A 22,541-nucleotide genomic window follows, 5' to 3' on the forward strand; every position below is an offset into this window, starting at 1 on the left:
ATCTTTGAAGCTGTTTGCACAAGTAAGCAAATTGTATTCAGATTGACTAAACAAAATTGAATTCAAGATGCATTTCAAGTAAATTAACTTGAGAATTGTAGTGAAATGTGTGCATTGTTTTAGGAGTAAACAGCAGTCAACATATTTGATTTGCAGATTAAACAAACGGCACTGACCACAAAGTCCAACAATGTAAGATAGTCAAACTGGAGCAGACTTGGCAACAAAAGTTTATTCCAGCACTGATCTAAAAATTCAACTATCTTAAGTTAAGCAACAACTATACATTTCAGACTAATAAATTTGATATATACCTTCAGTAATCTTTGCATTCTACATTTTAAGGATTTATCAGAAGATTCAAATACTGTTGGTACATCATTTGACAACCTTTCCCCGTTAGAAATACTATTCATTCCCCTTTTGATACTGATATCACTGCCTGCTTTCTAATCCCGTTAACTCCAGGGAGAATCTACAAACACAATGATCTCAATGGACAAGATGACAAAGCCTCATATCATCAGTGAATAGTAGTTTGCAGGCCTTTCCTGCAATGTAAACAAACAGAAATACCATTACATCACTGCAGATGAGGTCATTTGAAGCAGAGCTTTCGGAAAATACCTTTACTGTTTAAATTTCATCTGCTTGATTATTATACAAAATAACGTCATAATTCAAAATTCCATGGAAGCATCTATTACTGCCTTCAAAAATGTTCATAACTACAATAACTGTAAACTACAAATTTAAAGTTAAATTCGGAGCAGTGCTCCGAAAGCTAGTGCTTCCAATTAAAAGCAAATTACTGCGAATGCTGGAATCTGAGAACAAAAGAGAAAATGCTGGAAAATCTCAGCAGGTCTGGCAGCGTCTGTGAGGAGAGAAAAGAGCCGACGGTTCGAGTCTAACTGACCCTTTGACAATTAGATAGATTCAAACCGTCGGCTCTTTTCTCTCCTTACAGATGCTGAGATTTTCCAGCATTTTCTCTTTTGCTTCCAATTAAACCTGTTGGGACTCTAACCTGGTGGTGTGGTTATTTTAAAATAAAATTGCGAAAGCTATTTCAAATGCATGATGACACTTTATTCCCCATCTCCACCACGTCTCAATCCTTTCTTTGACTGTTTCTACTCTGTCAAACCTAAGCAACCGAGTGTTAAAAGGGAGGTTCAAGTCACTGACTAAAGTCTACTACTGCAAGCCTGACTATTGAATCACTCCTCAAATCACATGCTAGCTTTGATGTCAAAAGACCACCTGAAGGAACATGCAATCGACAAAACTAAATCATCTAGACAACAAACTGATCAGATAATACCTCTGAAGTCCTGTCACATCCAGTTGTGAAAATGGCAGACAATGAAACAATTAACTGGAGGAGGCAATACCACAAATATCCTTCACAGTTGTGCTAGCCTCCTACACTTTGAGTGTGGGGGGTATGAATGAAGCATCCTCCACCAGAAATTCCGGACGTGCAGTCTCTCCCCAGTGCTCACCCACCATGTACAACATACAAGCCCGAGTGTGTTGGAACGTTATCTGGACAAATGCAATCCAACACAAAAGCTCAATGACATCAAGCGACATACTTTCTCCTTGATTGGCACATCTAACACTTCCGACCTTCACCATTGACGCACAGTAGTAGCAGTGTGCACCATGTTCAAGATGCATTGCAACAATTCACCAAGGCTCTTGACAGCATCTTCCAAAACTAGAATCTCCTCCAACAAGGAAAAAGGCAACAAGTCAAACACCACCAGCTTAAATTCCAATCTCAATTTGGAACTAGATCACTGTTTCTTCACTGTTGTTGTATCAAAATCTTGAAATTCCCTCTCTAATAACTGAGTATACCTCCAACACAATAGCAGCAATACAAAAAAGTAGTTCATGTCTATTTTCTCAGGGGAAAATTAGAAATTGATAATAGGTGCTGACCTAGCCAGTGACACCGACAGCCCAAATGAATCCACATTAAAACAGGAAAAAAAAAGATAAACATAGGAAATATAGGAGCAAGAGTAGCGCCCATTAGCCCATGAAACCTGCTCCACCATTTAGCTCATGACCTTAATGCTACATTATTAAACTCTCCCATTTCCCTTGACATCCCTTTGTGGGCGGCACGGTGGCACATTGGTTAGCACTGCTGCCTCACAGCACCAGAGACCCGGGTTCAAAGCTGTGTGGAGTTTGCACGTTCTCCCCGTGTTTGCGTGGGTTTCCTCCGGGTGCTCCGGTTTCCTCCCACAGTCCAAAGATGTGCAGCTTAGGTGAATTGGCCATGCTAAATTGCCCATAGTGTAAGGTAAGAGGTAAAATGTAGGGGTATGGGTGGGTTGCGCTTCGGCGAGTCGGTGTGGACTTGTTGGGCCAAAGGGCCTGTTTCCACACTGTAAGTAATCTAATCTAATCATGAGTAGGTATCAATATACAACTTGAACATACACCACCTTTTTTAGCTTCGTCCTAAATGGCATTCCTGTTGTTATTTTAACATTGTTTTCTGGTTCTAGATAGATGGGAAGATCCTTTCTGCATCTACCCTACCTCAACTCTTCAGAATTTTCTTTGCTTGAACAATACTATTCTTAAAAACAGATCCACTGACAATTCCTGAGGTCCCTCCATTAGCAATCAATTCAAGTTACACTACATGATAAAAGGACCAATGGGTCACCCCACATCATCATAACAATATCAAAGATTTATGCTTCAGAACTAGCTGGTCCAGTACAGCTGCAACACGAGCATCTACCCAACAGTGAGAAATAGCCTAGACATGCCCTTCCCACAAAAATCCAGTCAAATTCAATTTCCAATCACTACCCAAACAGAGATAGAAGTGATGGAAGGTGGCATCAGCAGTGCTGACAAATAACAGCTACTTGACAACACATTCTGCTCACAAAATGTTCCACTTGATTCTGAGGGTTCCATTACCTCCTGACCTCAAAATCACTTTAGTCCAAGCATGGACAGAAGAAATGAACTTTAGAAAAAGGCATGAATACCTGCCTAACAATAAGACAGCACATGGCCAAGTGTGACCAAGTCAATGGGAGTCGATGACAAAATTCTCCACTGGTTGGAAACATATTTGATACAAAGGAAAATTACTGCAGTGGTTGGAAGTCAATCAAATCAGCAGCAGGGCATACTCAGGCTAAGTCTCATATGCCCAATAATTTCAGCTGCTTCAATGACCAGTTGTCCATCACAACATCAGATGTGATATTCGTTGATCATTAGACATTCACTTCCATTCTTAACATCTTAAATACTGAACAAATCCATGCATGCAAACTACATGATCTGAGCAACATTTAGATTTGGGCTGAGATTTTCTTATAATTAGACCATTGACCATACCACAATATTCACTGATGAGTAGCAATACCAGAAAGTTACCATATCCAATAAGAGAGATTCACATCATCACCCTTTGATATTCAACAGATTTGCCATTGCTGAACTCACCATTGACCAGAGGTTAATGAGTTAGCCCCATCTCCCAACTTTTCAAAACCTGTCCACTTCCTACAAGACAGAAGTCAGGAATGTGATGAAAAATATTCTATTTGCCTATATGAGTGCAGCTCCAGTAATTAGAGCTCACCAAACAAGATGAAGCAACCCATTTCAATCACACTCCAGTCACCACTACTAATCTTCATCACCTTCCACCACTGGCGTGTACTGCATATCATTTGGAAGATGAATTGCAGCAACTCACCAAGGTTTCTCTGACAGCATGGTGTCTGACAGCACCGCTGCCACACAGGGACCAGGATTCAACTCCAGCCTTACGTGACAGGAGAATGTGTAAACTCCACACAAACAATGTCTGCATGGGTTTCCTCCGGATGTTCCAGTTTCCTCCCACGATCCAAAGAGGTGCAGGTTAGGTCGATTGGCAATGTTAAATTGATCATAGTGTCCAGGGATGTGCAGGGTAGGTGGATTAGCCATGGGAAGTGCAGGGTTACAGGGATGAGGCAGGGATGTGGGTCTGGTTGGGATGCTCATTGGGCAGGGGGGTGTACTGAATGGGTTGAATGGACTGTTTCCACGCTGTAAAGATCGTACAATTCTATGACAATTTCCATACCTGCAAGTTTTCCCAAATCTCTCAGTATTCAGACTTGAAATCAAACCATCAATCCTTCATGGTTGCTGGGTCAAAATCCTGGAACTGTATTTCACAACACTGTTGAAATACCAAAATCAGCACTGGCTGCAACAATTCAAGTTGGTATTTCACTTGGTACGTTTGTGTAAATTAAAGGGTGATCAAATCATGTCAGGGACAACCACGCCCCATAAATAAATCAGTATGTTACGAACCCTATATAGAGAGAATCTAATGATCCGAATAAACTTCAAACTTCATCCCAGTACAATTTTGTATTTGAATAAATTCTATGCCAAACTAGCTCAAGTAGTTAGCATCTGTTAGCAATTTGAACACAGCATTGAAAATGTGAGCAGATAATGTTCATTGTAATTTTGTTTTATGACAAGTCTAAAAGATACTTCATAAATAAGTTGGTTAGAAATCCAGTGTACGCTCACAAAACATAAGATGTCAAATGGATATCAGTGATTGAGGTCACTAGTCAAAAGCAATCAGCACCTCCAAGTGGAAAAGAAGAAAGTCATTAAAACGGATTACTATTTAAATATGAGAACATTCTTCACAACATTTTAATACATAATTTCCATCTACTTTTCACACAATTGCAAGATTTACAGACTTGCAAACATTAACTTGCTTCAGAAATAAAAGATAATTTCAAAAGCGTGTGTACTATTCCCTTGCTTAAACTATAAAATAAGGTGCACCCATGCCTGCAGCAATGTCATTCGAACTAGACAATATGATAGCATGGAGTGAACATCTTCTCAAAATGTTGTTTCCCCCGGGAAAGCTCACAACCTCCTCTCTGGGCAACAAGGAAGCACCAGTCAAGATCATAAAACTTGCCCTGGAGGCAAACACCAGAGATTCAATCCCACAACAGTGGCACGGTGCTATCACTATTAAATGCACTAGAAATTCTCCTCAGGAAGTCTTCTTTACCATTCATGGAAGAAGAGTAGCTTTAAAATTTGTTGTTGGCGACAATTTAAAAACACTAATCAAAAGTTGATCATGGTTAGTAAGTTTGTGGATGACAAAGTTGGTGGTGTAGCAGACAGTGGAAAAAATTTTATTTAGAAGTACAACAGGATCTTGATCAACTGGGTGAGTTGGCTAAGAAATGGCATATGGAGTTTAATTTAGATAATTGTGAGGTGATGCCTTTTGGTAAACCAAACCAGGGCAGGACCTACAGAGTTCATGGTAGGGCACTGGGGAGTGTTGTCAAATAGATCTAGGGGTGCAATTCCCTAGTTCCTTGAAAGTGGCATCACAAATAAACAGGGTGAAGGAAAGCATGCCAAATGCCTTCATCGGTCAGAGCACTGAGTATAGGAGTTGGGACATCATGCTTCAGCTGTACAAGACATTGGTAAGACAGCATCTAGAGTATTATGTACACTTCTGGTCACCCTGCTGTAGGAAGGAGGTTATTAAACTGGAAAGGATGCAAAAAAACATTAAGGACATTAGGGTAGGGGAGTCCAAAAGTAGAGGGTATAAGGCTAAGGTAAAAGATTTAAGAAGGGCCTAAGGGGCAACTTTTTCATATATATGGAACACGCCGCAAGAGGAATTGGTACAGGAAAGTAGAATTACAACATTTAAAAGACATTTGGACAGATACATGGAGGGGAGACATTTAGAGGGATTTGGTCCAAATGTAGGCAAATGGGACTACTTCAGTTTGGTCGGATTTGATTTATTGTCACATGTACCTTGGTACAGTGAAAAGTTTTGTTTTGTGTATTCTACAAGACGATCATTACATACAAAAGATCAGAGCATGATTGAAGAGAGCAAGTTATGGCTGCAAAGAAGGTACACAAAAAGCAAGATTAACAAGTTCAGGAAACCTGGTTGGCATTGACAATTTGGGCTGAAGGGTCTGTTTCCAAGTTGTGCAACTTCGAGATGTTAGAAATCAAACAAAATCTGAAAATACTAGAAACAGCGTAGGGAAAAAATGGAGGTGCACATTTGAGAGAGGGGGAGGGTGGAAAGGAGGGAGGATGGAGAAAATAAATTAAGTGAGAGACATCAGAGAGCTTAACAGTCCACTTGTCTGGAATGAATTTGCTCTTGAAGGCCAGCACTTCTTCCTTCCTTCTTTGTATATGCATCTCCATTATTAACCCTAAGCAAACTCAGTCCATAGAAACTGAGAATCCCTACAGTGTGGAAACAGGTCATTTGGGCCAACATGGCGACACTGACTCTCCAAACAGTATCATTCCTCTACATTTACCCCTGACTGATGCACCTAACCTGTACATCCCTGAACACTATGGGCAATTTAGCATGTCTAATTCACCTAACCTGCACATTTTTTGGGTTGTGGGAGGAAATAGGGAGAACGTGCCAACTCCACACATACAATCGCCCAAGGCTAGAATCGAACCTGGGTGCCTGGAGCGGTGAGGCAGCAGTGCTAACCACTGAGCCACCATGTTTCAGTTTCATATGTAAGTGAAGTAGGTTTATACATCTGCTGCAAGAGAACATTATGTTTGAACAGGTTAATGAGTTTGATTGCTACAACTCAGCCACTTTATTGTGTGCAACGTGATGAAGTGTGAGATGTGATGAAGTGTTATAAGTGCTAATCGGTCCCGTTAGATTCTGCAGCTGTGAGCTGTAAGAATTGAATTAGCTGTTAGTGACTTTGACTGAGGCCTCAAGTGGAGCGACAGATGGTACAAAAAGGACCATTTTCCTAATACAGCATTTAGAGAAATAATTTCAATTCCTGTAGTTTAAGAGGTTTTTCTCCAGCTAAATAGTTTCTTTTTGTCTTAAAAGAAGAAACACTTTGGTAAATTCTCAGTTATTTCATTTGATTATTTTGGGCAAGCTTCACCATTTGCCAATTTAGCATTAGAATTGCACTTTTAATACCAAATTGATAACATTCAAGTATATAAGAGCAGTCAATCCTGACATACTTTCCAAAGACATTGAGGAAGTACGTAACATCCACCATATCTTGTATAGATGCCCTTAGGCAGAAATCTGAAAGGCTCCGTATTGACCTCACAGCACCAGTCCCCATTGGCAGTTTGCTTAGTTCTGTAAAAATTGGTGCCAATCTAGACAGTCTAGTTAACTGTTGGTTAACTTGATAAACCTTCATTTAAAGGGTCCTACTTCATGAAACATGTGTTTATTTGCACAGAATAAAAAAAGTTACTTTTGTGCAATATTCCAAGCATTTGTTATCTAATTGCTTCCTCGTCCCAAACAGAAATCATACTGCAAAGTTACATTTTTCACACAGTACCTCTTAGATTATTTCCTTACCCCAACAAAGCATTCAGCCTCATCCTCAGGTGAATGAGAAGTATAATTATTAGAAAATTAAATAAAGCTTGGCTATCTTTCAGAAAATTTAAAAGCCACAACAAACAAAATCCTGCTTGACAAGAAAATGGTAATGCTGAGGCTATATGGCATTGATCCAGGTATCCATGAACAGGAAGGAATACAGGCATACGGATCCGGCAAGTAAAGACAATTTTAGTATGGATGGGCAAAATATGTCGGGCTTAGATGGGCGGCACGGTGGCAAGCCTCACAGCGCCCGAGACCCGGGTTCAATTCTTGACTCAGGCGACTGACTGTGTGAAGTTTGCACATTCTCCCCATGTCTGCTTGGGTTTCCTCCGGGTGCTCCGGTTTCCTCCCACAGTCCAAAGATGTGCAGGTCAGGTGAATTGGCCATGCTAAATTGTCCATAGTGTTAGGTAAAGGGGTGAATGTAGGGGAATGGGTGGGTTGTACTTCGGCGGGTCGGTGTGGACTTGTTGGGCCGAAGGGCCTGTTTCCACACTAAGTAATCTAGAATACCAAAGGACCTGTTCCTGTGCTGTATTGTTCTTTGTTCTCTGTATCCCAGTACCACAATGTCTGATACAGAAGCACAGAATCATAGAATCCCTACAGTGCAGAAAGAGATCATTCCGTCTATCAAATCTGCACCAAATCCCTGAAGAGGATCCCAACCAAACCAAGACCCCTACTCTATCCCAGTAACTGCACATTTACTACCCAGACAAATCCACCTAGCCTGCACTTCCCACTGCTACAGGCAATCTGGCATGGCCAGTCCACCTAATTTGCACATCTTTGGACAGTGGGAAGAAACTGGAGCACCCAGCAGGAACTCACACAGACATGGGGAGAACAACCAACTCCATACAGAGTCACCCAAGGCTGGAATTGAACCCGCATACCTGGAGGCTGGAATTAAACCCGCATACCTGGCAATGAGAGGCTGCAGTACTAACCACTGAACCACCATGCTGGCCCAAAGGAGTACCATGTATTAGCTGAGAATGAAAGGTGAGCCAGCTAATGCATGGCAGTTCTTTGTGGCAGACAAGAATTGTACCACAAACAGCAATGCTACCACCTATATTAGCAAAAGCAAAATCCTTGCAAATCTTGCTTGCATATAATTAGAATTCCAGTACAGATAACAATTCAGCTTCCCTTCACTGTTTGATCACGCAGCATTGCCCTTTGATGTGAAGGGCACGGCAGATCACTGGCCACTCAGGTGTTTCCTTTCTTCCTGGTGGTGGAAATTTGAAGAAAGATTCATGCACCTTGTGTCTTTCACGGTGTCTCACACCTGCACAGCATGGGTGCTGAGGAAAAATAAGCACTACCGCAGTTAGGCGGTAGTACGTGGGTGAAGAAAAAGAAAAATTCATCTTTATGTATTTAGAAAACTTGCAAATGGAATTTGTATATAGTAAGTTACATAGAATTGGCTCAATGGTCTTTAGTTGTCCACACTAGCCGAGTTTATCCAGGATAGTAACAGCAATCTTTTGATACTTAAATGTTATTCAATTACAATTACAATGTAGACTCAGTGTACAGCATGGAAACAGACCCTTCGGTCTAACCCATCATGCTGACCAGATATCCCAACCCAATCTAGTCCCACCTGCCAGCACTCGGCCCATATCCCTCCAAACCCTTCCTATTCATATACCCATCCAAATGCCTCTTAAAATGTTGCAATTGTACCAGCCTCCATCATTTCCTCTGGTAGCTTATTCCATACACATACCACCATCGGCGTGAAAAAGTTGCCCCTTAGGTCTCTTTTATATCTTTCCCCTCTCACCTTAAACCTATGCCCTCTAGTTCTGGACTCCCTGACCCCAGGGGAAAGACTTGGTCTATTTATCCTATCCATGCCCCTCAATTTTGTTAACCTCTATAAGGTCACCCCTCAGCCTCCGCGTTCAAGGGAAAACAACCCCAGCCTGTTCAGCCTCTCCCTGTAGCTCAGATCCACCAACCCTGGCAACATCCTTGTAAATCTTTTCTGAACCCTTTCAAGTTTCACAACATCTTTCCGATAGGAAGACCAGAATTGCAGGCAATATTAATTAAATTCCATTGTAGATTTCTAATTTGTTTACATTTAATGAATGTTCACATAGCTCAACCTAATTTTATTTCTTCAAAATATCTATTTGATCACACCTCACAGCACACATTAGTCAATAACAAAGGATATAGCTCTACAGATAGCTTAAGATCTCTCCACCACCAAATGAGGTAGCTCACCCAGGCACTCTGTCATCCCCAAAACTCAAAGGATTTACATTCACCTTTAAAAGGAAACTCTGATGATTTTAGGCTCTAGCACATTGAGTGGCTCAGCCACTCAGTCAGCACAAACAAACTGAGCAGCTTAAACATCACCTATTATGGAATGCATGGCAAGTAGCAAATATGGTCATTGGAGGAGATGAGATTTTAAAATAAGTGAATCAAATGTTAGCATGAATTGTAGTTACTGTTACATTTTAAATGTTCCAAAAACTTCTGTTTTTCCCGAACAAACTGATTATTAATTAGTGGGCTACCATGTGCATGTTTCTGAGAAAAAATCAGTTAAAAGTCTTGTGTTTCACATAATCTCAGGCAATCCCAAAACAAATTATAGGACTTCTGAAGCATAGTCACTATAGTACATTTTTACAATCTGCCCAAACAGCCAAAGTCACGGGAGCATAGGTTGGAGAATCCAAGTTTCCTGTGAGCATAATTGCCTTCTGATGGAAGTTTTAAATGGTGGAATTACTCCCATCTTTCCTTCCTTTTCCCATCAAATACCAAACCCTAAGACGCAGCAACAAGATGACAATAACTTCTGGTGAATAATTAGTACAAATTAATGATGTACCATGTCTAAAGCCACATTTGTTTAGTTGATCCAATTAACAAAAGGCACAACACATGGAAATACAACAAAAAGACCTGTGACTGTTAGTCCACACTGAGTTAGCTGCTCTTTGCTCGAATCACAGTTTGAACATTACAACTAGTTTCAGCACCCTTAACTCAGAGGTGGGGGTGGAGGAGCAACACAGTTAAAAAATGTCAAATATTAACTTGGGCTCCTGTTCACTGATTTTCTAGAGATGTCCTTTGTAAATGTACTCTCTAGTTAAATGATCTGCTGATAAACTGGCCAAAAACACGAGTAAAAATACAGCTATTTGGTTGCAGTGTCAGAAGGTAATTGGTATGTGTGAAACTACATCTCAGCAAGTCACTGTTTTCACAAGATTTGCCAACAAGCTCACCATTTTCATTTTTTTTTAAACTTTAAAGCCATACAAATCCCAGTATCACATACTATGCCTTTTAGTCACATAAATATTTTTACAATATTGCGATTGATGAACTTTACTATATTATGCAAACAGCAACATTCCAACAAGCAACAGTCAACAGGCACCTGACTCCATTAGCACTTAATTACACAATAAGCTTCATGTAGATTAAACATTGTTGTTTCAGTGGTGAGTAATAAGTCACAGAACAATGGATTGTTATGCCACTGAAACTGTTTTATATACGTGATTCAAAGACAGGAATGTAAGCAGCATTGGTTTATTTTTGTCCTGCCCTCAAGTTTTTGAATACCAGCTCTGAAACCTGTACACAATCATTCATTCATTCGGGGTCCTCCTCAACGGCTAAGCTAGTTTATCAAAGCAAGCGAACGGAGAAGATACTTGGCTGAAGTACTGGAGTGGTGTTTGTAGTTCCATGGGTACCAGAGGGAAAATGGGAACTATTTTTGTGAAACAGTTATGATGATCTGGAATGTGTTGCTTTAAATAAATTCAATACTACCTTTCAAAAAGGAAATTGGATAAATTTATGGAAGAGAAATATTTGCAGGAATGAGGAGGGGATCTGAAACAAAAATAGAGGTGGCTGGACTCACTGAATAGCTCCTTCAAAGAAGTGACTCAGGCATGATGTGCCAAAGCACTTCTGCCCTCCTGGGTTGGAAGATTCCATGATTGGATGCATCATGGCAACAGTGTCACTAGATATAAAAGCAAATTATTGCAGATGCTGGAAAACTCAAATTAAAACAAAGCATGCTGAAAATTCTCGACAGGTCAAGCAGCATCTCTGGTGAAGGACAGAGTTAATATTTTGAATCAATGGGGATATCTCTCACTGTGTAGCCATGATAAACTGCCACAAATTCTTTAAACTCAAAAAGGATTGCAACTCCAAGGTCTGCTTTCTTCCTCACCCAAAGCCCACCTTAATTTTCTTGGAATTCACAAAGACGGTGCTGCAGAACCTCAGCAGTTTTACTTGGTCTTTTCCAAAACAATGTTACGACGATGCACCAAACAGACTATTTACTGGGGGGTAGGGGAAGAAGACATAAAGTTGTGTCTGATCCTATCCTCACAACATCAATAAATATGGGTAGGCACCATTGTACTGCTGTGAGGAACGGGAAGCTGATTTTCATCTCCTTAACAGCCTGGAAAAGTAAACCTGATCACAATATTCCAATGCTACAGAAACAGAATCAGTCTAGACTCCGTGAGCAAGGTGCCATTCTGGTGTTTGTGTTTCAGCTCTCACCAGACAGATCTACTGAGCCTCAGACAGTTCATGATGATTTTACACAGTGCAAAAAAAATCCAATTTATATCACACCTCTCCTGGCCTGAGGGCATCTCAGAATGCTTTATTCTGAATAAACTAATTTTGAAATACACAGAATCTACAAACAGCAAAATGATTAATCTGTTTTTGGTGTTGTTGAATGAGGGCTAAACATTATTTAGGATACCTCCACTCTTCTTTCAGTGGTGCTACTTCATATTCTACACCCATCCAAAAGATTTTTTGTTGTCAAAATGATGGTTCTCTCAATAATTCTAAACTGAAATGGTAGCTACATTGCATATACAAATCTTGGTGAAAGCCATAACTGCAGAACCTCTTGATTTTGCAACACTAAGCAAGGTTGAAAACTTCCATAATAAATACAGAAAATGCTGGGAAAATTCAGGTCAGGCAGCATCTACAGAGAGAAAAACAGTTATTTTTGAATCGTAAGAGGCTCTGATGAAAAGTCTTGTTTGATTCAAAATATTAACTAGTTTCTCGCTCCAAAATGCTAAGTTTCTCCAACATTCTCAATTTGTATTTAAAATCTCCAGTATTCGCAGTACTTTGCTTTTAGTTGAAAACTTTTATGACTGGCAAAATCTATTTTGTAAACTACACCAATATATATAATAGTTATAGAAATTCAACGAACAGCACAGTAAATAAAGCTCTGCAGTAAAACTGCCAGTTTACTTTAAATATCTCAGTGATCTGATCATTAAACACAATTATTGCATTTAGCTGTATTTTCCTACAATTTTCATATGCAATAAGTTTTTTGAAAAATCTAAACTTTTCTTTCTCACATTTACAATAAATCTCTGAAGGAAATATTCTATGATATTTCTATGAAATTCTACTACTTATTTCTGGGCATGCAAATCTACACTATCTGTTCTGATGGGAGTAAAAGCAGAAATGAACTTAAATTAGAAAGATAAACATGATAAATACAGAGGCAAGCTAAGGCTTTTGAACATTTAAAATCATGCAGCACATTCTAAAATAATAATCAAAGTTTGTTGTTCAGCTGCTTGCCTGAGTTCTGAATAGTCATACAGCAAACATACATCGACACATACATTGAGATTTAAAATCAGTAAAGAATTATATTTAAGCAATAAGTTCAAAGTTCAATTTAATTATTCTGGAAAAAAAGAGTTTTGTTTCATTGGTTTTGTACCTTTCCCACACTACACTCGGCACCATGGTGCCAAGGCTCAGTGATATCCCTCATGCATCAGAATTAGAAGTTTGTGGTTTCAAATTTCACTCCTAAAACTCAAGCACAAAATTTAGGTCGATTGCAGAGCTCCAGAGAGTGTCAAACCAGCTAACTTTCAAATGAGACATTGAACAGTTGGATATTAAAACACCTGAAGAAAATCAGAGGTCTTCCACAGGTTCTTTCTAGTATTTACCTCACATCCAAAACTGCAAAACTGAATCACTGGTCATGGTCTTTTTGCATTCATTCACATCGTGTGGGCATCAATAGTTCGGCCAGCATTTATTGCTCATAGGACAGTTAAGAGTCAATCACATTGCTGTGGGCCTGAGAGTCTGAAGTCAGATCAGGTAGAGACGCCAGTTTCCTTCTCCTTAAGGAAGGAGATGGGTTTTTCCAACAATCAACAATTCACAGTCATCATTAGACTTTTTATTCCAGTTTTTGAAAAATTGAATTCACATTCCACCATCTGTCATGGCAGGATTCATACTAACATCCCCAGAACTTTGAATTAACAGTCCAGCGATAATACCATTAGGCCGGGACTTTATTGATTGCATATTAACTACCTTGTTTCCTACGTTACTCGACTCTTCATTTTACTGCTGCTTTCCACATTATGCCACATAAATTTAAGGTTTTGATTAGAACAAGAACATTTTTATCACTCAATATACCCAGTTGCAGTATTGTAAAAACAGTGTTCCTTTTCCCAGCCCAGTACAGTGCTTTGACGAACTGTAATAAAACAGAATAGCAATTTATTGTCCTTTACATTTATGTAAGATGTGTACTAGTCACCACAATTCAGCACCATTTTAGTTACAGAAATTATAAAACGGACTAATTGAGACAAGTTAGGACAATTTTGATCTTTTGGCTCCTCCATGGCAATCTGGGTTTATGGACCAACTACAGGATGCCACTGCTGTGGCCATGAGGTCACCAAAGCAGGGGATTATCCAGCAGCACAAGGGAAAATTAGAAAATACCAGAAACGCATCCACATTACATAACTTTGTTTTCTTTCAGCTTATCGCATAATTCAGAAGTAAGAGGGTAAAAGGATTCATGAGTGAAGAATTGTACTAAATAGTTACAAATAGTACACAAGAAATCAGGAGTTTTTCCAGAGTAAAGTATTGTAAATGTTGGCTAATCACATTTTCTTCAGTAAATATAACCGACATTACCCACATTAAAATAAACATTTATAATTATAGCACAATGTAACAAACTGGGCTTGTAGATTGTGGAACCATGCCTGGTGTATTAATAGGAACTTTTCCAACTGGCACAAGGGCTTTTAATATATCTGATGAAGTGGCAGCCAGGAAAGGAGGTGAGTTTCAGGAAGTGTTAAAAAATAAGGAGGAAAGACAGGAAAATAAGATCAGATAGACATTGAAGCTGAGGCCTGTGTATCTTTTAAAATCACTCACCCGAAGTCAAACCAAAGTTGGTACTTATAGTTTGCTGGTTAGTACTAGTCTATTTTCTTAACTTATGAAGAGCAAATAACTCCCACAATTTCTAGATTCAGCGCTAAGGCTAAATAAATAATTTCCTTCAAGAGGAAAAAGATTCAGCAGTTCTGCCTGCATTAAAAATAATAGCTTCTTATACATTAGGTCCTGAAGTCCACATAAAGGGAATATGCCTTTCAGATATAGAAAAACTACACGGTAATCCAACTGTTCTGTTAACAGCCACACAAAAAGAACGCACAGTTACAGAAAATACTGCTACATTATTACAATATCTACCAAAAAGTTGATTAGAGAAAAAAAATTAGATAAATAAGTTTTAAAAAAGTCAGTTTCACCTATGATCCCTCTGCTACACTTCCAACTTCGAATATATAAAAAAAGGAAGAGGGAGAGGAAAACCGATGACAAAACAATATTTTACTATGGAACAGAGAAAGAAAAACAGGAGAAAGAGTCAACACAAATCAGATACATCAATCTTATTACAATGCAACTTTACTGGAAGCCTTGGATTAAATTTCCAAGTACCCTGTCATCCACAGAATACAACATACCAAATAAAAACATAATTAATGCAGTTTCAAAGTTAACTTCTTCCATTAGTGGAACTTTACCCCACAATAACTAAGGTGCTTAGTATCCGAAACAAAATCAAAGTGCTGGAGAAACTCAGCAAGTCTGGCAGCATGTATAGAATGACAAAGTTAACACTGAGTTCAGAGACCCTTTGTCAGAACAGAAAATCAAGTGGCATTTATGCTGATGACAAGGTAGCAAGGCAGCAGTGGCGGCAGGATGCAGGTAAACAGAGTGCAGCGAGATGGCACCCAGAGAAAAGAATGGAGCAAAAGGGATAAGCAAATTAAAAAAGCTGATGATAAGCCAAGAGAGATAGAGAACATTAACGAGAAGTGCTTGAAAATGGGTTGACTGTACTGGGAGCAACCCATACAAAACAGGATCTAAGGGTGTAGGTTGCAGGCTAACGAACATAGATGGTTATTGTTAGATTTATTGTTTAATCTTGAAGGCTGCAAGGTACCTAGGTGGAAGATCAGGTACTGTTCATCCTGCATGCATTAAGCTTTGCTGGAGCAAAACAGCAGACCAGAGAACGAAATGTTGACAAGGCAACGCAATGGGTGTATTACAGTGGCAGGCAACTGGAAGCTCAGGGGCATTTTACAGGTGATTGTGTTTTGTTTCCTAGTATACAGGAAACTACATTGTAATGAATGAACAGAGTGAAGTGCAGGGAAATCACTGCCTCACCAGGAAGTTGTGTCTGGGGCTTTGGATAATGAGGATTCAGTCAGGTATTGAATCTTCTACAACTGCATGAAAAGATGCCGTGGGAATGCAGGCAGCGGAGCAGAAATGGACCAGGGTAGAGGGACACTTCAATTGTCACAACCGAATTATGATTTTTCAATTGGTCTATAAATTTACATTTCAGGTGCTAAGAATGAAATGCTATAAAGGAACAATTGGGGCTTATTAAAAACCTTTTCCAAAAATTGACAGAGACCCTATCCTTGAAACAAAGTAAAAAAAAATTCAGGACGAAAGAAAGTAGAAACATTAAGGGAGGGAAAAAAAAAGTGCAACAAATTGCAGAACACACAAAACAGGGGTTTAAACCCAATCGCTGCAGAATAGGAACTTCAATAACAGTTTTCACACTAAATTTACAAGACAAGTATGTGATTGATGAAGTGGACACAAGTATTGGACTTCCATTAAAACCCAACTGGTACACTCGCATCATCCAGGAAAGATAGCTACCAAACATAACCAATCAGGCCTATAATTGACCCTAGCCAGGCTGACTCGAAACTGCCTTCTAAATAGACCTTCTATTAATTGTACTGTTCCATATTTTAGAAAGCTTACTTCTGGGGGCAATTAAGATGGATAATAAAGCTAGCATCCCACCTCCCAAGAACTATTCCTGAAAGAAACGCAGGAACAAGTGCCAGCCACTGTATTTGACAACAGCTGATCTGTACCTTACCAGTACGGGCAGGGTCTGAACAAGATTCTGTACAACAGAAAGCAGTGCACAATGAAAAGGGATTGGAAAGCCTTTAGATTTTTCTCTGAAACAGAAGGTAAATAGGATCCAGACTGACAAGTTCCTTTACAACTGTTGGAGGAATTGTTGAGAGGACTGAAAATCTCTTCAGTAAGTTTGGGAGATAATGATGGATAAAATAAGATCTAATTTGAAAAGGACACATCATAAGAAACCAAGTTACGCTTGAGAGAATTGACTGTTCTAAGGAGGTTAAAGAGCTAAATGGATCAAGCTAGGTTAATCTTGATTTTCAAGACGACAGTTGGCATAGCCCCAAATGACAGAATAATTCACACAGAACAGTAGCAAATGATTTCCTTTTTGATGACTTACATGGTCTCAGAGCATCCTAAAGCATTTTACATCCAAGAAAGTACTTTTTGTTGTACAGACGTTCTTGTCATGTTTCAAAAAAGGAAACCTTGTTTTAGGGCCAATTTGATGATAGTGCCTCAGACAAAAGGCTTTCAAGTCTTTTTAAAAATCAGTTGTACAACGAAAGGGAAGTGGTCAGTTCTCCCAGCTCAGCCTTCTCTGGTTTGGTTTGTTTAGCAAGCAGTGGTGTTGTGAAGCCACTGGACCCAAAGAAGCAGGTCCAGGCTGGTATACTCTCACTGACTTCTCGTCTGCAAACCGAAAATGTGTTGCTGGTTAAAGCACAGCAGGTCAGGCAGCATCCAAGGAACAGGAAATTCGACGTTTTGGGCCAGAGCCCTTCATCTGGCCGGAAATGTCGAATTTCCTGTTCCTTGGATGCTGCCTGACCTGCTGTGCTTTAACCAGCAACACATTTTCAGCTCTGATCTCCAGCATCTTCAGACCTCACTGTTTTCTCGTCTGTAAGACCCTGTGTTTGATTTTACATTTTGAACCAAGGCGGCGGGGGGGGGGGGGCTAAATGACGATTGTTCTGAGTATTGGGAACAGCATCATTAATTTAGTATAACCGGTTGGGTTTTCAGATAAGTTACTCTATATTCTGTTCTCTTTTGTTTGTGTGTTTCACTCGGCAATCTTGTAAGTAAATTGTTTAGCTTAAAACTAAGTGGTTTGGCCAGCTACATCACTCCTGCAATATCCATGCTATCCCTGCTTAAAACAATTAGCAAAGTTAGGGTCTGAGCTACTTTCTTGAAATGTTTTGAGGTAGTCTGGCCTGGTCCATACCAAACCTCTTGCTCATCTTCAAATGAGCACCTTGGTCTTTTGCATCCACAGGAGACTCAGGTGGAGCTTGCTGAAATTTCTCATTCAACAAATGCCATCTCTGATAACTAATTAAATTTACACAGAAACTTAGCTTGTAAAGTTTTACTATGTTACATCACAGATGGAGAAACAAAGTCAGACACCTAACCAAAGACAGAAACATTAAGTCATGTAACCAAAAGCTTGTTCAAGGACACAGGTTTTATGAACCTGCAACACAATCTACAGGCAAGAATGTTAACTCTGAACTGTAGCTGACAACTGGGCAACGAAGAGTCACAAGTCAGAATGAAAACTAATCATTGATGCAGTCCCCAGGGTCAAGTGTTGGAGCTACTGTTACATACAGAAGTGGAATATTGATCAAGCTAATTAAGTTTATGGTTGACAAAACTGGGAGCAAACCAAAGAGATATCTAGATATATCTGATCAACAGGAATAAAAAAGATAAAAGTCACAATATTAGTCAGGGGTAAAAGTATAGTTTATAAAGAAAAATGATCACGATTGAGGCAAACGAGTATATAGGTAGTTCAATTAAGCCTAGAGTTCAACATTCACAAATGGAGAGAAACTAAAGTTAGTAATGCAACCGAATAAGTCATGTGGAACTGCATCTGAAGTACTTGCTCAATTTCTGTACAAACATTGACAGCAAAGATGTACAGCAAATGAAGGGAGTTCAAGAATGAGTTGAGGAAAGAGTATCTATCTGGGGTGTTATCCTCCAAAGGGGCTTAGGAACAGCAATTTCTGATTTTCACCAATATAGACCATTTCAGTACCACAAATAATTATGTCAGTCATATTTGTTAAGCAGGATACACATTTTAAAGTTACAAATTTTAGAAAATTTGTTTCAACGACTGGGTGAAAGAATGAGGGTACAGAGTACTGACATATTTGGTATTAAAATTAATGGCAATTTTGAAAATGATCTATGACTATTAACGTGTTAAAGGTGCATGCAAGGTAGCTAGATAAACCAATTGTTCCCCTAATCTAAGCAATAAAATGGGTCCTGAATAATTATAGCTTTAGTAAATTCTACAGGGAGAACCCCCTGACAGTTTAGCTGGTATTTACAGCATTGATGAAGCCAATCAAAACAGTACCAGTCCAAAGTAAATCTCTGGCCTGTGCAAAATTAATTCATGAATAAGAAGAAGAAGTCAGTCGCTACAGCTACTTAGATCACCTTTACTTTATTTTTTTTAACCTAAACTAAGGTCCAAGCCACAGTATCAAAATTTTCAGCAGTGTGCAGTATCTACAAGATGCACTGCAGAAATTTAAGAGGTCTTTTGGACAGCATCCTCCAAACCCACGACCACTTCCAACTAGAAGGACAAGGGTAACAGATACATGAAAAAAACCACCTTCAAGTTCCCCTCCAAGCCATTCATCATCCTTACTTGGAAATATATCGTCTTTCCTTCACCGTCACTGGATCAAATTCCTGGTATTCCCTCCCTAAGGGCATTGTGGGTCAACCCACAGCAGGTGGACTGCAGTGGTTCAAGAAGGCAGCTCACCAGCAGCACCTCAAGTGCAACTTGGACAGGCAAAAAAATGCTGGTCAGCCAGTGATGCCCAAATCGCTCAAATAAATAAGAGTGCCTATAATGCACTGCTGGAGGTAGTGGTGGAAGCAGGCATACTAGAAATGTTTAAGGCATATCTTGACAGAAGCACAAATGGGAGGCTACCAGAGGGATAGAAATCACACATGGGCAGTAAGTAGCAAATTAAGGATTAGGAATTAGAACAGACTTGTCAGGCCAAAAGACCTTCGCAGCCTTTCTACAATAGATCCCCAGTGCTTTTCCACTTCTCGTTTCTGAACACTAGCCACCACACTGATGAAGGAGCAAAAGAAACCACAAAGAACTTCAACAACAAATAAAAATGTGGTGCCTGGTGGACATATGATAAAAAGGAGGAATTAAAAAAGCTTTACACCACTGAATGTAGATTGACCAGGATTAGTTATTTTCAAGTTGCCCAGAATCTGCCATTATTCCCAGTTTTAATCACTGTTGTATCAGGGGGTGGGGTTGCAGTGGTTGAGATGAGAAGCTGGGGATCTGGGGAAAGGGGGACTAGGGGACAAGAGGATACAGAAAGGGAGCTGAGTGAGGGGAGAGAAGGGATGTGGGGGATTTGAGGGATGGGGTCTTGGGTACAGGAGGGGAGAAAAGGAGCTAGGTTTGGAGGGGTTGAGAAGTAGGTAGACAGGAAAGAAAGAGAGCAAGGTATAGGATGGGGGTTGAGAAGTGGGGGCTCTGAGGGATGAGAGAGGAGAAAAAGGTAGCTGAGTGAGGGGAGAGGAGTGATGGGGAGAATTAAGAGGTGACAGGATCTGAGGGACGGGAGAAAAGAGAAAGGGAACTGGGTGAGGGGGGGTATACGGGAGGCAGAGGGAGCTGGGAGGGAATGAGAGGCAACGGGGCAGACTGGTCAGGAGCTAGTGCGAGGATCTGAGTGGTCAGATGGAATGGGGGTTAGCAAGCGGATAGAGAGAGAGAACGGGGGGAACTCGGTGATGGATGTGTCGGGGAGAATCACACCCACCCCAACTAGCGTACTTGGGAGCTGTAGTCCAGCGTCGCCAACCAGCAACACACGCACGGGGAGGAAACCACACTGCCAAACTACATCTCCCGAAAGGCAGTGCGAATACGGTCGAGGCGCCTGCGCACTGGGCCCACAGCTCACGGTGTTTATCACTACTGTTGATGAACCAGTGACAGCGCAACCGAACTTTAAACCCCCGGGGGAGGAGGGGGTGGGTGTGTGTGGAAGTCTTGCCCCGCCCTCTCCCCAACATCGTCAGCGGCAATTGGCCGAGACCGCCGCGCCGAGGCAGCGGAGGCTTTCCGACTGGTCGGACCGGCCGCCCATCAACGGCGCCGCGCCGGACGTTTCCGTTGAAGTTAGGTTGAGAAACCAAAAGCAAAAAAAAATCTCGCATTTTGGAGAAATCCTTAACCCAATTAAAAGAGAAACCAAGCGGCGCCCTCCCTTCTCGGCAGCGGCTCCTAGCCCCAGAACAACCAGTTAACAATAATTAAAATAAAAACCAAAAGGAAAACACGCGCGCGAGAGAGAGAGAGAGAGAGTAACATCTACGAAACGCAGGACATTGCAGGTCTTTTTTTCCCTCAGAAAAAAACAAACACACTTTAGTCACCTCGACGGAGAAGTTGAGGGGTTTGAGGAGGAGGGGGAGTCTCTCTCACCCTCTGGAGAGTTCCAGTCGGAGCGCCGAGTTGGAAGCTTCTAGAACCCCCCCCCCCGACCCCCTCACTTTCTTTTATTGAGGGGGGAGCAGTGAAACCGGCTGCACGAGAGCACCTCCCCGCCCGCCCCCGGGCCGACCGTTGTCCGAACGGACCCACGCCGCCGCCGCCTCCTCCTCCTCCTCTCCCCGTCTTTCTCAGCCCCAGGTAATAATAATATTTTTCATGCACATCTGTCATTATTTTCAAACCTTAAAAGCAGCAACAACAAAAAAAAACCTCCCCGCAAGATCAGCTGTCCGGCCCGATTTACCGGGAAGCTTGCCTACTCACCGGTTGGAAACGGGCGGCCGGTGGGTGTGAGCGGGAGGAAGGGTGGACCGGTCGGTCGGTCAGCAGGAGCAGCGCTTCACCGTCGGGCTGACCTTCGCCTGTGAAGAGGGAATCTCCCAACTGTCCGCCATGATGCTCCGTGTGTATTTAAATGGCAACTTCCCACAACCGAGAGAGCGGAGGGGGGAGGGACACACACACACACATAGACAGTGACAGGGGGGTGGGGTAGGGGGAGGAGGCGGGACGGGCATGGAGCCGCCCGGCACACCGACCGATCGGGAAACGACGACGACGTCGACGAAACATGCTCCTCTTTTCCTTTTTTTTCTCTCACTCTCTCTTTCTCTTTTTCTTTTCTCCCTTGTTTCGTTCTTTGGTTTTATTCGTTGTTTCTTTTTTCTTTCATTTTTTTCTCTTGTTTTCTTTCCTCTTTTCCCTTTCTTTTTTCTCTTTTCTCTCCTCTTTTCCCTTTCATTTCTTCTTTCCTCTTTTCCCTTTGTTTTTCCCCCTCTTTTCCTCTCTTCTTTCCTCTTTTCCCTTTTTTCTTTTCCTTTTTTCTTTCCTCTTTCCTTCTTCATCTTTTCCTCTTTATTTCTTTCCTCTTTCCTTCTTCATCTTTTCCTCATTTTCTTCTTTCCCCTTTCCCTCTTTTTTTCTCTTTTCCTCTCTTTCTTTCTTCTTCTTTCCTCTTTTCCTTCCTCCTTTTTTCTTTTCCTCTTTTTTCTTTCCTTTTTCTCTTTTCCTCTCTTTTTCCTTCTTTCCTCTTTTCCCTCTTTCTCTTTTCCTCTCTTTCCATTTTTTCTTTTTTCCCCTCACCTCTTTTATCTCCCTCTGTTC

General features: G+C 40.8%; 1 protein-coding gene across 8 annotated transcripts in view; it reads right to left on the reverse strand.

Annotated features, from left to right (window-relative positions):
* The window catches only part of ncoa2 (nuclear receptor coactivator 2), a 294,076-nt gene extending 272,217 nt beyond the window's left edge, over positions 1-21,859 (reverse strand). For all 8 annotated transcript variants that reach the window (XM_060822730.1, XM_060822735.1, XM_060822736.1 and 5 more), the window contains exon 1: positions 21,702-21,859. The gene's annotated coding sequence lies outside the window, so the exon portion shown is untranslated. The remainder of the gene's footprint in view (positions 1-21,701) is intronic.
* Positions 21,860-22,541: the final 682 nt, after the last annotated feature.

Source organism: Hemiscyllium ocellatum, chromosome 4 (assembly GCF_020745735.1).
Source record: "Hemiscyllium ocellatum isolate sHemOce1 chromosome 4, sHemOce1.pat.X.cur, whole genome shotgun sequence".
Lineage (NCBI taxonomy): Eukaryota > Metazoa > Chordata > Chondrichthyes > Orectolobiformes > Hemiscylliidae > Hemiscyllium > Hemiscyllium ocellatum.